This window comes from Carettochelys insculpta, chromosome 12, assembly GCF_033958435.1.
Source record: "Carettochelys insculpta isolate YL-2023 chromosome 12, ASM3395843v1, whole genome shotgun sequence".
NCBI classification, from domain to species: domain Eukaryota; kingdom Metazoa; phylum Chordata; order Testudines; family Carettochelyidae; genus Carettochelys; species Carettochelys insculpta.
The window spans coordinates 5,988,135-6,004,097 of NC_134148.1; positions in this window are offsets into that span (position 1 = coordinate 5,988,135).

Genomic DNA, 15,963 nt, shown 5'->3' on the forward strand with positions numbered 1-15,963 from the left:
GGGTAGCAAGAGCACATTCTACAAATAGATTAGAAGCAAGAGGAAGACCAAAGACAGGGTAGGCCCATTGCTCAATGAAGAGGGAAAAATTATAACAGAAAATGTGGAAATGAAAGGGACTGCTCGACCGTGTCTTTGTTTCATTTTTCACCAAGAAGGCCGGTGGTGATTGGATGTCTGACATAGTGAGTGCCAGTGAAAATGGGCGAGGTTGAGACGCTAAAGTAGGAAAAGAACAAATTAAGAATTACGTAGACACGTTAGATGTCTTCAGCTCACTGTGGCCTAATGAAATGCACCCTAGAATACTCAAGAGCTGAATGAGGATATAGCTGAGCCATTAGCTATTAGCTTTGAAAAGTCATGGAATAGGGAGAGATTCCACAAGACTGGAAAAGGGCAAATATAGTGCCCATCTAGAAGCATGGGAAACAAGGACACCCATCACATTACAAACCAGTTATCTTAACTTCTGTACTGGGACAGGTAAAGGAGCAAATAATTAAGGAATCTATTTCCAAACATCTGGATGATAATAAGGTCATAAGTAATAGCATGGATTTGTCAAGAACAAATAGTGTCAAACCAACCTAGTAGCTCTCTTTGATAGGCTAACAGGCCTTGTGGATAAGAGGAAAGAGGTAGATGTAGTATATCTATACTTTAATAAGGCATTTGATACAGTTTCACATGACCTTTTCATTAATAAACTAGGGAACTATAATCTAGACGGCGCTACTATGAGATGGTTGCATAATTGGTTCGATGATAATTCCCGGAGAGTGGCTATCAATGGTTCATAATCATGCTGGAAGGGCTTCACGAGTGGAGTTCTGCAGGGATTAGTTTTGAGACCGGTTCTGTTCAATACCTTCGTTACTTATTTAGCTAGTGGCACAGACAGCACACTGATAAAGTCTGCAGATGACACCAAGCGATGAATGATTGCCAGGGCTTTGGGGGGATAGGGTTATAATTCAAAATGATCTGGACAAGGTGAAGAAATGGTCTGGGGTAAATAGGATGAAATTCCCTAAGGACAAATACAAGGTACTTGACTTCGAAAGGAACAAGCAGTGGCATACATGGAAAATGGGGAATGACTGTCTAGGAAGGAACACTGCAGAAGGGGACCTAGGGGGTCATAGTGGACCACAAGCTAAATATGAGTCAATAATGTGACGCTGTTCAGGAGAAGAAAAAAGTGGACATCAGTCTGGGGTGTGTTAAAAGGAGGGTTATAAGCAAGACATGAGAAGTCTTTCTTCTGCTCTACTTTGCACCAGTTAGGCCTCAGCTGGAGTCTTGTGTCTAGTTCTGGGGCTGCGTTTCAGGAAGGACATGGACAGATTGGAGAAGGTCCAGAGAGGGGCAAGAGACGTGATTAAAGACCAAGAAAACATGACCAAGAGGGACGAGTGAAAGCATTGGGTTTGTTTAGTGACCCCTGTCCAGCTCTGCCCCTCAGGTGGTCCTCTGCCCAGCTTGGCCCCTTCCCCTCTCTACCTTCCACCCACCTTTGCTCCCCCCAGTGGCCCTGTGCTCCACCTGTGCTTCACTGCTTTCTCCCAGCATTCCTTGCCTACCTCTGCCCCCACCCGACTTGCTCTTTTCCTTTCCCAGCCCCATTCCTCTGCTCCCTCACCCCACAGCCTCACTCCCTGAAGTCCCATTCCCAGCTGTATCCCAGAGCCTAGCTCCCTCCTGCTCTTCCAGCCTGGATCTCCCCTCCCTACTTGGTTGCGACCTCCATCCCCCTCCCTGCCCTGCAGCTCTGCTGATCCCGGTTCCGGGACTCTCCTTAGTCATTTCCACGCGGCTGCAGCTGTGCTATTTAAAAGGGCCTGGGACCAGGGCATGGCTACAGCAATGGGAGCAGCAGCCACAGGTCCCCTTAACTCCCCTGGGCCCCGATGCAGTTTCCCCCTTGCCCCCATTGCCAGCCTGAATCTTGCCACCAAATACAGCTGGACTCTCTGACCTTTATGATAGGAGGCTGGAGGGAAACCCCACTTCTTGCCTTGCACCAGGCGGAAGCAGTGAGCACCACCTACTAGCACAGAAGCTGTGCAGAACGACGAGGCAGCTGCCTCATGAGAGCAAGGGGAAATCAGCTGGTGAGTTGCCTGTCCAGTCTGCCTGCCTCAGTGCAGCATAGGCAGGGAATCAGAGTGGGTGCCTGAAACTACCGTAGATGCCCCGAAAGCAGGAGCTCCTGAGCAGGCTGCAGCTGCTTGTTTGGCTGGTCTTAAGGATGGGTCTGGCCAGATGCTCTGGCAATGGAGGGTGGGACTGGTGAAATCTGGTCCTTAACAGCTGATACGTCATCAGGAAGAGGAAAGTCTCCTCCTCGCCACACCTGTACTGTCCCTTGCGTTCAGCAGATGAAACGTCATGATCCTTAATGAGTTTGATAATTCCATGTGCCATTACAGAGACGCATCGCATTTAATTATGACCCAGATAAAATAATTGTTTCTCTTCTGCAGATCTGAGCTGACTGTCACGCTTGCTAATATGTCCGAGTTAATAACCAGGGAATTTTTCACCACCTCACATCAATAACAAGTGATGCATCACATCCATGAATACGTGCGATGCATCGAGAGGGGGCAGGCAAATCACTAGTGCTACACAGAAATACAGGTTGAACCTCTCTCGTCTGGCACCCTCAGGAAATGACAGGTTCCGAATAAAAGAATTTGCCAGACCACAGGAGGCCAATATTGTCTCGTACATTACCAACCCTTCCACGGCTTACTGGGCTCTTAGAAGACATTCCGGGGTCAAGCACAGCTAAATAACAGCACAAAACACTGGTAGCCAGGACTAGTGGCTGGAAACAAATTTGATGGGGAACTTGAACGCACTCATGGTAAGTGGTTGTCTGACTAATTAAAATCATGCTGGACCACAGATGTTGCTGGATGAGGCAGTGTCAGACTAGAGAGGTTCAACCTGTACATGGGTTGGATTGCCACCAACCCCATGAAGGCATACGCAGGCCAAAGGCACGCATGCACTGGTGAGAAGTCCATGCAGGCTGACCGGACACGCAGGCAAGACACACTGAGCCGTTCTACTTCACAAACCTTTGCAGTGAACTTTGTGCTGAGCTGACAGCTTGATTGTCACACGATGAGATGATTCAGCTTGGCGCCTCATTGCATGAGGTGCTTTACAAGCCTACGTGAGAGATAGGCCCTGCCCCAAAACGCTTCACCCTAAACAGCCAAGACAGACTAAAGCTTGGAGAAAGGAAGCACCATGAACTCCATTTTCCAGATGGGGAGCTTGAGGCCCACAGAAACCAAGGGCAGTATTTTCCCAAGAATTTAGTTTGCAGAATCACGGCCAAACAAAACAAAGTACTTCACAGACAATCAACCTGTGGAACTCCTTGCCAAGACAGCAACAGGGGACTATGTAAATTCATGGAGGAAGGATCCATTTATGGATGGTGACCTTAACCTGTGCCAGAAGCTGTGAATGGGTGACAGTGGAGGGATCTCTTGATGATGCCCTGGTTCTGTTCACTCCCTCTCAGGCACCTGGACAGGCCACTGTTGGAACCCGGGACCCTGGGCTAGATGGACCTATGGCCATTGTTCTGTCATGTGCTGGAACTCTTTGGAAACTCCACCTCTTAAGTGTCACAAGGGGATTCGATGGGCGCTGAGAGCTTTTGAAGACCTGGCCCTGGCCTCTTTTGGAAAAGCCCCAATTAATTTACTCGACGTCATACAAGAAGCTTATATTAGAACCAGGAATTGACCCCCAAGTCATCAAGCCACTGTCTGAAGCACACCACCGTCCTCCCTCTCCACAAAGGTCTTCTGAGTAGCCACAGACCAGGTACAGCAACATTAGAAACTTCCCACACAATGCCCCACCCAACAGGTCGTAACCTTGACTTGACCTAGGATCTTCTCCTCATTCAGCTGTTCCTCAGCTATTCTCTGCACAGCACAAGTGGCTGCTCCCCCGCACCCAGGATGGAAATAAGAGGACACAAAGCAGTGGAGGGAGTCTGTTGTGGCTGGTGCTCTGCTCTGCCCTGGTTGGCATCCCGTCCTATCCCCCTGCTCTGCGTCCAAGAGCAGCAGGGGGCTGTGAAGTGAGCCCCAGCAGTCTGGCCTATGCTGGAAGGAAGGAGCTACAGACAACAGCCCACAATCTCTCCTCTTTGCCACTCAAAAAGGGCAAAGTAGTCCTAACTGGCCAGCTGGGACTCCTCCCAGTGCAGGGGAGCTGGCATGTAGAGATGCAACCAGTTCCTGCAGTAACTTCTCCCCACTGCTGGATGGGGCAGGCCAGCGCTTGCCTGCCCCCTGCTGATTCACAGCTGCATATGGTCGTGCAGGGGCCACTGGTGGCTGGTGTAAGTTAGAGCAGCCCCGGCACTGCTCTAACTCCCGCTGATGAGCTGTCTCAGGGAAAAGAGAGAAGGAGTGATGTTCCTTTCCGCTGCTGGCCTCCCTGCCCCCTTCCACTACGGGTGCACTGCAGCTCAGGAGAGCATCCAGGTGTGTTTACTGGAGGCGGGGAGGGGCGGGAGGCTGCAATTTTTCTGGAGGGTCTCCCAGAATGAGAGAGGAAGAAGGCGCACACAGGAGAGATGGAATTACCGGATCAGAGATAGAAGGCTGAGAGCTCCCAGGCAGTGAGCAAAACTCACTTAACTGACTCCTTTAATGCAGCTGACAGCCAGGCCCGGGAGTGACATGGCCAGTGATTTTAATGGATCAATCAAGACTGCAGCTTGACTGGAACCGGCAGCTCCCTGCAGGGGTCACTCAAGCATGTCAGAGGGGCTCTGGGCCCGCACTGGTGACAGTCCCTTTTCTTCCCTCCCCTCGAGGGTTTGCAGCCCCTGAAGCAGCTGCTGGGGACCCCAGCCGCATCAGCCCTCCGCACACACAGTGGTTCCCATCGCACGGAGAAAGGTCTTTAGGCCGTCCCTGCCAGCAGGAGACAGGACCAGTGCTGGAGCAGACCTGGCAGCTTTCAGGGGAGAGCTGAAGGGGCTGGGAATGTAAACAGAGCCATTCCCCTAGCTCTGCGGGTGCCCGAAAGGGGCCAGTGCACAGCCCTTCTGGAGCCCACCTGCGCGGCCCCGGCTGTGCTCGCACGCAGCCATGAAGCCAGTTGTGATTCATCTTCCCCGTCGCTGCAGGGGGCTGAACCATTCGCCTTCCAGGCTGAGTTAATTTTAGCATCCCGGGTCCCTCCCCTGAGAGCGCTGGCTTCTCCTGTCCCCTTTTCTCTCTGCCCCTACCACCCGTCCCAGCTACTCAGACCCCTGGCAGGGGCAGTTACATAGTCCTTCCTCCCACTGGCTTCAGCAAGAACTCCTCGGGGACAAAGCCCTGCCTGTCCCCGCTGGAAGGCCTGTGCCGTGACGGCCGTGTCATTGCAGAGGTAGCTGTACCACTGTGGCACAGGGGCTGAGTGAACGGAACGATGGCCCAGCGGGTAGGGTGCTAGCTTTGCCCTTAGGAGTCACAGCTTCAAGCCTCTCATCTGCCCCTGTCTTCTTGTGTGATCTCAGGTCCGTGGTCCAGCCTCTCGGTGCGACGGAGGTGGTAGGTTTCCCCTCCACCGGCGTTCTGCTGTGATCAATAATTTTGGCCTTTCTGACAATGATTTAGGGCCCCGACTTATAGCTGCGGGGGGCACTGTCCCTTTCCCCCCACCTCAGCCGTGCCAGGCCTCTGAGGTGACACAGGGTGCAGAAAGAGCATCAGACAGTGATGGCCGGGCCGGGTGTCTTTCTGGGCATTGGATCACACTGCTCTGTGGTGAACAGGGAAGGCCGTGGTCCGTCAGCAGGACAACAGGACAGCAGGGCAGATAAATATATTAAAGAAAGTGAGGTACTATCACCCTGGAGAAGCACCGGAGTGGGGGAGCATGGTACTGATGAGGGATTACACGCCCCCCTTCTAATGCAGGTTACCAGCACGTTCCTGCTGCTGACTGAGAACCATGTCTTCCCCATGGGGCCCACCCCGTCTCATGTCACCTTGACAGGGACTGTCTCTGACTCACTCACACCCTGGTATGCTCCCATCACAGCCTGGGTCCTTTGTGTATTAGCCACAACTTGGCATGTGAGTGTCACACCAACAGCCCCACATTGCTGGCACCAGGGATTGAACCTGCGATCAGAGGAGTTAAAGCCCTGTGCTCTACCGCATGAGCGAAAAGCCAGGTGGCCTTTAATGCATGGTAGAGCAGAGGGCTTTAGCTTCTGTGATTGCAGGTTCAATCCCTGGTGCTGGGGACCCAGGTCTGTCTGTGTTACACAAGGGAGACTGACTGACTGGCTATTCTCACCCATGCAAACATGTCTCTATTTCTCCTTAAATCAGCAGCTTTCCAACTGCTGAGACACCCCTGGTGAATGGGGGCTGGGTAGCGCCCAGATCCGCCTCATGCAGCTCTGTGCTTCTGCTAATCTTTGTGGTACCTGTTCAGCAATGAACCTCCCCCTCTTTGGCTGCATCACTTCCACGCCTTGGCCTGTCTTATTGCTTATTCATCGGCTCAAAGGGATGGGGCAACGGCAGCCCAGAGCTGGCGGTCCTGCTGACAGACCACACCTGTCTCTGCTCATCAGAGAGCAATATGGCCCAACGGCAGGAAGGCTTCTGGGCACTTCTGAGGAGGCTCGAGGGGCTTTGTAGAGGGATGGGGGATGTGTCTCTCCAGGACACCGGGTCCAGCCGTTACTGTCTGATGCTGCTTCTGCAACCTGTGGCACCTCAGAGGCCTGGCATGGCTGAGTGGAGAGGGGACAGCGCCCCTCCAACTATCATTTGGGGCCCTAAATCATTGTTACGAAAGCCAAAATTATAAATCACAAGAAAACACTGGCAGAGAGTGACACACATATCTTTAGGTCATTGACAGAAAACCCCATTCCATTAAAATGTTGACTAACTGCTGCCAGCTTTGTCCACATATCTTCTCTGGAAATACCATCACTGGACCTAACCAGGTTACTCACAGAATCACGGGCACTTTCTCATGCTCCTCTACTAACATCATGTATGCCATCATGTGCCAACAATGCCCAGATGCTTTGTATATTGGACTGACTTCTAACTCCCTTAGACAAAGGGTCAAGGGGCACAAAACAGCCATCAAAAGAATCCAGATCCACCAACCAGTTAGTCAACATTTTAATGGAATGGGGCAGTCTGTCAATGACCTCAAGGTATGTGTGTTACTGAAAAGAAATTATCGCACCGTTCTGGAAAGAGAAGCAGCCGAGCTGGCTTTTATATTCAAATTCGGCACATTAACACATGGTTTAAATCATGATGGGAACTTTCTGAGTCACTATAGCCGTGTCTACACGTGCACACTACTTCGAAGTAGCGGCACTAACTTCGAAATAGAGCCCGTCACGGCTACACGTGTCGGGCGCTATTTCGAAGTTAACATCGACGTTAGGCGGAGAGACGTCGAAGCCGCTAACCCCATGAGGGGATAGGAATAGCGCCCTACTTCGACATTCAACGTCGAAGTAGGGACCATGTAGTTGTTGTGCGTCCCGCAACATCGAAATTGCGGGGTCCGCCATGGTGGCCATCAGCTGAGGGGTTGAGAGACGCTGTCTCTCCAGCCCCTGCAGGGCTCTATGGTCATCGTGTGCAGCAGCCCTTAGCCCAGGGCTTCTGGCTGCTGCTGCCGCAGCTGGGGATCCATGCTGCATACACAGGGTCTGCAACCAGTTGTCGGCTCTGTGGATCTTGTGTTGTTTAGTGCAACTGTGTCTGGGAGGGGCCCTTTAAGGAAGCGGCTTGCTGTTGAGTCCGCCCTGTGACCCTGTCTGCAGCTGTGCCTGGCACCCTTATTTCGATGTGTGCTACTTTGGCGTGTAGACGTTCCCTCGCAGCGCCTATTTCGATGTGGTGCTGCGCAACGTCGAAGTTGAACATCGACGTTGCCAGCCCTGGAGGACGTGTAGACGTTATTCATCGAAATAGCCTATTTCGATGTCGCTACATCGAAATAAGCTACTTCAAAGTAGGCTTCACGTGTAGACGTAGCCTATAGGGGCTCATCTGCATACTTGGCTCAATCTAATTCTTGACCTTCCCCCCCACCCCTCCACTCTCTGATTTGCTCACCTTGATTATCTTTTTCTGATTTGTCCTCCTTGATTACTGTTTTTGGTTCTCTGTGTCTTAAATATTGAGTCTGTTCTGGTCTGGCTATGGTCTGAAGAAGTGGGTCTGTCCCCTGAAAGCTCACCTAATAAACTATTTTGCTAGTCTTTAAAGTGCTACTTGACTGCTTTTTGTTTTGATAGTGTACAGACTAGCACGGCTCCCTCTCTGCCAGTACTACGTTGGGGGTGATCTCAGCAGAGACTGAGCAGGCTGTGAGCCCCTCCCTTCCAGACACAACTGAGACCCCCCCCGTTGCCACTGTTGCAGCTGGCTGTGCAATACCTCTCTGCAGACACCTGTCTCCAGAGCTTTCACTCTGGGCCCCGCTGCGAGCTGTGAAATACACGGCGGGAGGCCTGGGAGATTTGCTAGGGGCAGTGCTGGGTACACAGGGGAAGGTGCCCTAAGATGTTACTGCCACAAGAGCCATGGAAAACACGCTGCTATGGGGGTAGGCTCACACGTACAAATAATGCAGTGATATAGTAGGTGGAAATAGCAGTTTCCTGTCTGCGGCCACAAAAAGAGAGCATGGCCGTGGCCAGGGCAGACAGCCCCAGTGAAGATAATACAACAGACAGTGGAAGAGCTGTGTAAGGCTGGCGTGGGAGAAGGAATAAGGCAGCGGAATACCGTCCCCCCTGCAACCGCTGGGCCTTGCATTCTGGGCCTCTCCCCTTGTTTGCACTGCTTACTCATGGGAAAAGAGATGGGCGCTTTCAATGAGAAAATAAGTGATTGAAGAGACAAAGCACAGCATGCCTTTGGGGCTGCGGCGAGTGGAGGCCACGGGGAGGGGAGATGCACACACGTGTGTGTTCGCAGAGGTGGCGGAGGGTGGCCAGAGCCATATTCCTGCAGCCTCTTTGTTGGCCTGTTTAGTTTCAGGGTTTTTTTTTTTTCTTTTCTTTCCTTCCGAGGTTTTATTTCTTCTTGGACAATTGCGAGCAGGGGAGGGAGCGAGACAAAGGAGAGCCATAAAAAGGGAACAGCCATTGTTGCCTGGTACCCAGAGTGCGCCGCTCCAAGCAGAGCGTGGCGGGTGAGAGCTGGAGGGCAGGGAAGGAGCAGAGAATGAGGATACGGCTACACTTACTGGGAGAGTGACCCAGTCAGGGTCGATCTTCCGAGGTTTAATTTTGCACCCAGTGGGGTGCGTAAAATCTAACTATTGGAGTTGGTAGTTGACCCCTGTGTGCCTCAGTCTCGAGAGGACTAAGGAGGGTCGATGGGAAGTGCTAGATACAGCCTGTTACGTGTCGCTCTTGCTGCCCAGGCACTGGCCTTCTATGTGCTCACTCCGTTTTGCCGTCTTCCCCTCCTGCCTCCCACCAGCAGCTCCTCCACATCTGCTCCAGCAGGGTGTCCTACTTCCAGCGGTGTGCAGAAAAACAGCCCCTGCTCGGAGCACTGCGCGCTATCCTTCCCTCCCCCGGACCTCTGCCTGGGCCCACACCCTGGGAAAGTCCAATGCCACTCGGCCCAGGGCCCTGGCCAGGAGGAGCTGAGCCCTGCATGCGCTAAAGGCACACAGGCTGCTGGTGTGGGGAGGCCTCACCGCCGCCCAGCTAAGCTCTGGAGAAGTGTGCATGGTGGGGAGTCAATTTCCAGCCTGATCCTGCAAACTCCACTGCAGTCCCCTGGGACTCCTGGCTCTGGGTCCCACACAAGGCTGCTCTGTGCCCTGGGCATCCTCCCCTGCTGAGCCACTCTCTGGCCCGACTCACTGACACCCCTGCCCAGGCAGTAAAAGGGAGTGAAGAAGAGGGCAGAACAAGGTTGCTGCCAGAAGGTCCCTGAACTGGGACTCGGAGTAGTGGGTGGGCCTGAGTCCCTCCCTTCCCCCTTGTACTGCATCTAACCAGGCCAGGGTGGCTCCAAGAAACTGTAGTCTTCCCCTGAGGTGAGGGGCTAGACCAGGGCTGCAGTGGGCTACAGTGGTGGGTGGCCTGGCATGAACCAGGACTGCTGAATCCTCTGGAAGGGGAAAAGGATTGGCAGAGGGGGCACTGCCAAAGGGCAGCGTCCTAAAGAGGAAACTGATTCGAGCAGTGATGTGAGTCCAGAAATGCCCATGAGAAGGAAGAGGTGGCGGCCAACACACCAGCAGGAAGGAGGTGCCCTGCTGGAAAATGAGCTAATTCCCAAACCAACCCAGCAGGAGGCGCTGTGGCAGTAAGTTGACCCCATTACGATTTCTGTCATGTCCTAGGGGCGAGCAGCTTTTCACTCTGCAATCAGTTTCCTTCTTTGTCCAGTTGTCCGAGTCTGGTCGCGTTCCAGGCTGCGTCGCCTCAGTTTGAGCCATGCTACTTGCTTACACAACTACTCTTTTGATGGCTTGTTGGGCCTGGTACAATGCAAACTTAGGGTCCACCGTCATCAGCACCTCCATTAACTTTCTGTTCCATTGCTACAGTCCTGGCCTCACTCAAGCGCTAAGCCAGGCGCGATGGGTCCATGAGCTCCAATTCCCATTGTGTCCCAGGCCAGATGGCCTCTCTTGGCCTTGTGCTGATTCCTCCCCCATCAGGCAGCGCACACTGTACCAAACTGTATTCCCACCCAGCAATGCATCCCGCTCGCAGTGTGCATGAACAGTGGGTTCAAAATGCTGCTTTAATACATCTTTTAATTTCCAGTTGTCACTTCTTGCCTCCGGGGATACACAGCTATGCTGTCCTCTTTGAAACTGCGTTAGGAGGCAGAGACCATCTTTCGTCAATTGATTTGCTGTAGCAGTTAATTCAAGCTGTTCTGCCCGTGCAAGCTGGTTTGCTAACCATTCCTCAGTGACTCTGGCATAACAGCAGCTTGATCCTATTCAGTGTTTGCTCTATTTTTTCCCATTGAGGGATGTAATAAATTTTGTTGCATGCACCAAGGCATGTGCGGATGTGCACCATCAATAGAAACCCAGGCTGGTATGGTGAGTGGCTGTAGATGCTATGTGAATCACCTGGACAGCACCTGTATCCCTCCTGGCCAGCTGCCCAAGGGCTTGGTCAAGCATGAACCCAAGCACAGGAACACACTGCTCTAGCTGCATCTGTGCTTATATTCCCTTCAGCTGGGAATTTCAAGGGAGTCAGATGCCAGTTCCCATTGAAAACACAACCTTTACTAAAAGTGTTTCCTTGAGAGATACACAGCTCCTGTGAACGACGGCTGACTTGTAGGGCATTCCACCCACGTTTGAGGTTTTGAATGATCTGCAAGCCAAGAATTACCCATTGAAGAAATTCACACACCAAATTAAATGAAAAGGTGAAAGGAAGGCAATAAATTATTCACTGTAAATTTCGCTTGGCTCCAATTGCCATTAACTTTAAGGGAAACTGGCCTGCAGTGCCACCTAGTGATCTGGAACGTGGCACTTCAAACCTGCTTATCCAAACCCTGACCAAAAACAAGTCATCCTGTAGCACCTTAAAGACTAAGGGTATTATTTATTCGGTAATGAGCTTTGCGGGTAGCACCCACTTCATCAGATTCGGAGCAAAAATATAAATCTGGGTTTTATATAGTGGAGTAAGAGAAGAGGGGAAAAGGGTGTGGGTGGGGAGTCACTTTCTAACTCCCTTAGACAAAGGGTCAATGGGCACAAAACAGACATTAAAAGACTCCAGATCCACAAACCAGTTAGTCAACATTTTAATGGAGTGGGCCATTCTGTCAATGACCTCAAGGTATGTGTGTTACTGAAAAGGAATTATCTCACCGTTCTGGGAAGGGAAACAGCCAAGCTGGCTTTTATATTCAAATTCGGCACATTAACACATGGTTTAAATCGTGATGGGAACTTTCTGAGTCACTACAGGGGCTCGTCTGCATACTTGGCTCAATCTAATTCTTGATCTTCCCCCCCACCCCTCCACTCTCTGATTTGCTCACCTTGATTATCTTTTTCTGATTTGTCCTCCTTGCTTACTGTTTTTGGTTCTCTGTGCCTTAAATATTGAGTCTGTTCTGGTCTGGCTACGGTCTGAAGAAGTGGGTCTGTCCCACGAAAGCTCACCTAATAAACCATTTTGCTAGTCTTTAAAGTGCTACTTGACTGCTTTTTGTTTTGATAGTGTATAGACTAGCACGGCTTCCTCTCTGTTACTGCCTTTGGCATGCATAAGATAACTGAGATCTCTATTAAGCCCCAGGTGAATGTGTTAAATTTGCAAACGAATTCCAGTTCAGGTGTCTCCTTTTGTAATCTTACAGTAAAATCCTTTTGTAAGAGGTTGGTCCCTTTAAGGTCCATTATGAAGGTCCAGGGAGGATAAGGTGTTCCTCTCCAGGTTTATGTGTATCATGGCTTGTTTTTTTTGTGACGCTACAGACTAACAGCACCGCCCCTCTCAAACTTTGACAGTAAGACTGGCCATCCCCATTTGAGAAGCTGGGTTTCTTTGTCCACTTGGGATGGGCTCTTGGGTGCGGTTGTGGAGTGGAGAAGGTGGTGAACTGATATTTTATGCCCTCAGCAACAGATTCTGGTTACACAGCCAGAAGAGAGGACTCTAAATTGGATTGCAGTGCTCACCTGGAAGGGACTTTGGTTGTGGCAGGGATTTAAAGGTAACACACAAGAGATGAGGATGGAATTGCCCCCCCCGCGCCCAGGAACCAGCATTGGGAGCGTTGCATTCTGCTGTTAACAGATGCAGGGAATTAGCAATTAGCATCTGAGCTGTGAATGGAATTTGGTGGAGAGGCTGTTGTGGTGATGATTGTTTGCAGGTTCTCAGCATGGTTGTTATCTCATTCCCCAGAAGTACAAAGGTCTGCATCTGACATAGACCCCATCCCTTCCTTCCAGCCTCCTTATGTGCTTGTTGTGTAACAGCTTCTGCTCCCGTCGGTCCCAGGATCTCTCTTCAAGGGGGTGTCTGGCGAGGGAACATGTGTTCCACTGTCACTTTAAGTGAGTGTCATCACATCTTGAAAAGGAATCACGCACGCAAGCCAAGTGCTAGATTTTAAAGGCACAACATTTTCCACGTTTAGTTAGACTTGGGTGGTGCTGAAATTTAGTCGTTGCCTTATTTCGCTCTCCCCCACGTCGGCCATGGAAATATTAAAGCTAATTGGCAGCCTTATTGTCCCCATCATGTCAGCCTCAGTCACCTGAATACGCTGCCTCCACCAGAGCCCACGCGATGCAGACTGCCTGCTGGGATGAACAGATCAGACATCAGTTCTTTATAAATGCAGCAAGCGGATGCAAGCTCAGACCTGCCAATCACAGAGTGGTGGCTTAATCCAGCCGCTACACGCTGGTTAGCTGAGCAGCATGTTGAGTTTGAGAGCACATTGCATGACAGTCCCCAAGAAAGCCTGAAAGGGCTGATTTTTACAAGGCCAGTTGGAATTGTCTGACTACAACGGAGAGGCAGGAATCTGTTCCTTTCACCGTCAGAATGCTGCACCAGCATCTATCAAGCTGAAGCTTTCACATCCTTTTGGCTGACTACGTCCTCAGGCAGGACTGAGAGCAACACAGGAGTGAGCTGTGTCCACCGATGGAAATAGCTAAATTGCTCCTAGATCACGGAATCAGAGTCTTAGAAACCTCAGGCTGGAAGGGACCTCATGGTCATATGGTTCAGCCCCTTGTGCTTTGGCAGGAATAAGTAAACCTAGACCTGGGGTTTGTGGACTTCATGAGGGTATGGAAAATAAGTTTTAAATAAGTTGCCATCTAGTATTTTTAAATTAAATATCTTCCCATAATGCTTTTAATGGCTGTCTGAAGATATAGGTTGTGGTTTCCTTTTTCATTTAATGACATGTACAGAACTGGCTAGAATTGGCTTTAATGGTGGTTCAAAACAGTTTGGGGAGTGATTGGGGGTCCGTGAATGGTTTGTGGGGGCGATTGGAAATCTGCACGAGTGAAAATGTTGGGAACCACTTGCCGAGACCGTCCCTGGCAGGTGTTTGTTCAGCGCTGGGAATTCCACAGCCTCCCTTTGGAACCTCGTCCAGTGCTAAACTGTCCTTACTGCTTGGAAGTTTTTTCTTAAGAGCGAGTCTAAATCTCCCTTGCAGCAGATTACATCTTAATCTGCCCTCAGTGGATATGGAGAATAATTGATCACTGTTCCCTTTATATCACTCGTTAAGACTCTTATCAGGTCCCCCTTCAATCGTCTGTTCTCAGGCTAACCATGCCCAGGCTCTTTTAATCTTTCTTCACAGGTCAGGTTTTTCCTTTTCCCATTTTTGTTGCTCTTCTCTGGCTTCTCTCCAAACTGTTCACATCTTTCCTGAAGTGCAGGGCCCAGAACTGGACACAGTGCTCCCGCTGAGGCCAATCAGAGTGAGACAGTTACCTCCTCATGTCATACACGCAACAATTCTTTTCATGCACCCACTGAATGGTATTAGCCTTGTGTGTAAGTGCATTGGATCATTGGCTCATCTTCAACGTGTCATCTTCTATCGCTCCCCAGATCCTTTTCAGCAGCATGACCACCCAGCCAACTGTTCCCCACTAAGTAGTTCTGCATTTGTTTTTCCTCCTGCCTAATTGCAGTACTTTGCGCTTGTCCTGGTTGGATTTCATCTTGTTCATGTCAGACCAATTCTCCAATTTATCAAGGTGATTTTGAATTCTAATCCTGTCCTCCAAAGTGCACTCTCCAGTCCTCTATCCAAGTCCTTCATGAACATATTAAATAGTATCTGAAACTGGGCTGACCCCTGTGGTGGGACCATTCTTGATGCCTACTCTCTGTTGGACAGCAAACAATGGATTCATGCACACTTTATAGGTAATGTAACGTAGACTTCATTTCCTTAGTTTGCATATGAGAATGTCATGTGAGCTCCACCCAAAGCCTTACTAAAATGCAAGATACCACAACTACAGCTTCCCCCAACCACTAGGCCCTCAACCCTGTCAAAGGGAGCACTCAAGAACATTCAACATAGCTCCATTGTGCACTGCGAATGGCTTCCCCAGTTGCCTTTACATCAGCTCTGCACTGACACTAGAAACAGCAGCCGAATACCCTTTCCCAACAGAGTGAAGGGAAGCAAACCAGTGTGCCCTACCGGCTTTCTTCCGTCTGGAAAAGAGTGCTCATTTGGTTGGGTAGCTCTATCCCCTAGTCCCCTCCTCAGAGGATTCTTGTTGGCCTTGACCCCCTTTGGCGAGATGTCTTGGTCCTGTGACAGTAAAGCCATGGACATGTAGGCACAAATCCTGGTAGTAAAAGGGGGGCTTTACACCTGATCCATCTTGAGAAGCCACCCTCAGAGAGGAATACTCTAGCCTTGCATGGAGAGCAGCCATAGGAGGCAAGGGGAAAGAGTGGCTTGCTGAGGTTCCCAATCTCAGCATGGCCCACGTGTGTTTCTCCAGCTTGCCTATGGTTGGATGCCACACAGAGGCCCTTCCAAGAGATCATTAGCTGGTTTGTCGTCTGTCATCCCAACAATGTGCCCTTCCTTCTGGAGTCACTGGGATTTTACTGCATTTCTGATACTTGATGCTCCATTGAACTCCAGCAGATCCCTGGTAGATCTTCCTTGGCCACCCCCTCAGCCTTCCTTCCTCGCTGACCCAAAAATACGTCACTGCATTTTGCCTTTGAAGGAGTTTAGCTGTGTGTCTTTCTTCTTTGCAAGTGGCCTGGTCTTTCTGCCACAGCAGAGCAATAGGCCTTCTCGTGGTCTTGACCAGGCTTTCGACAGACCTCTTCAGGAGCAGTCTGAAGCTGTAGCTTCTTGGCAGAGCGACGTGACAGGTGTTCCTGCTCTGGAATCATGCCTTACCTTC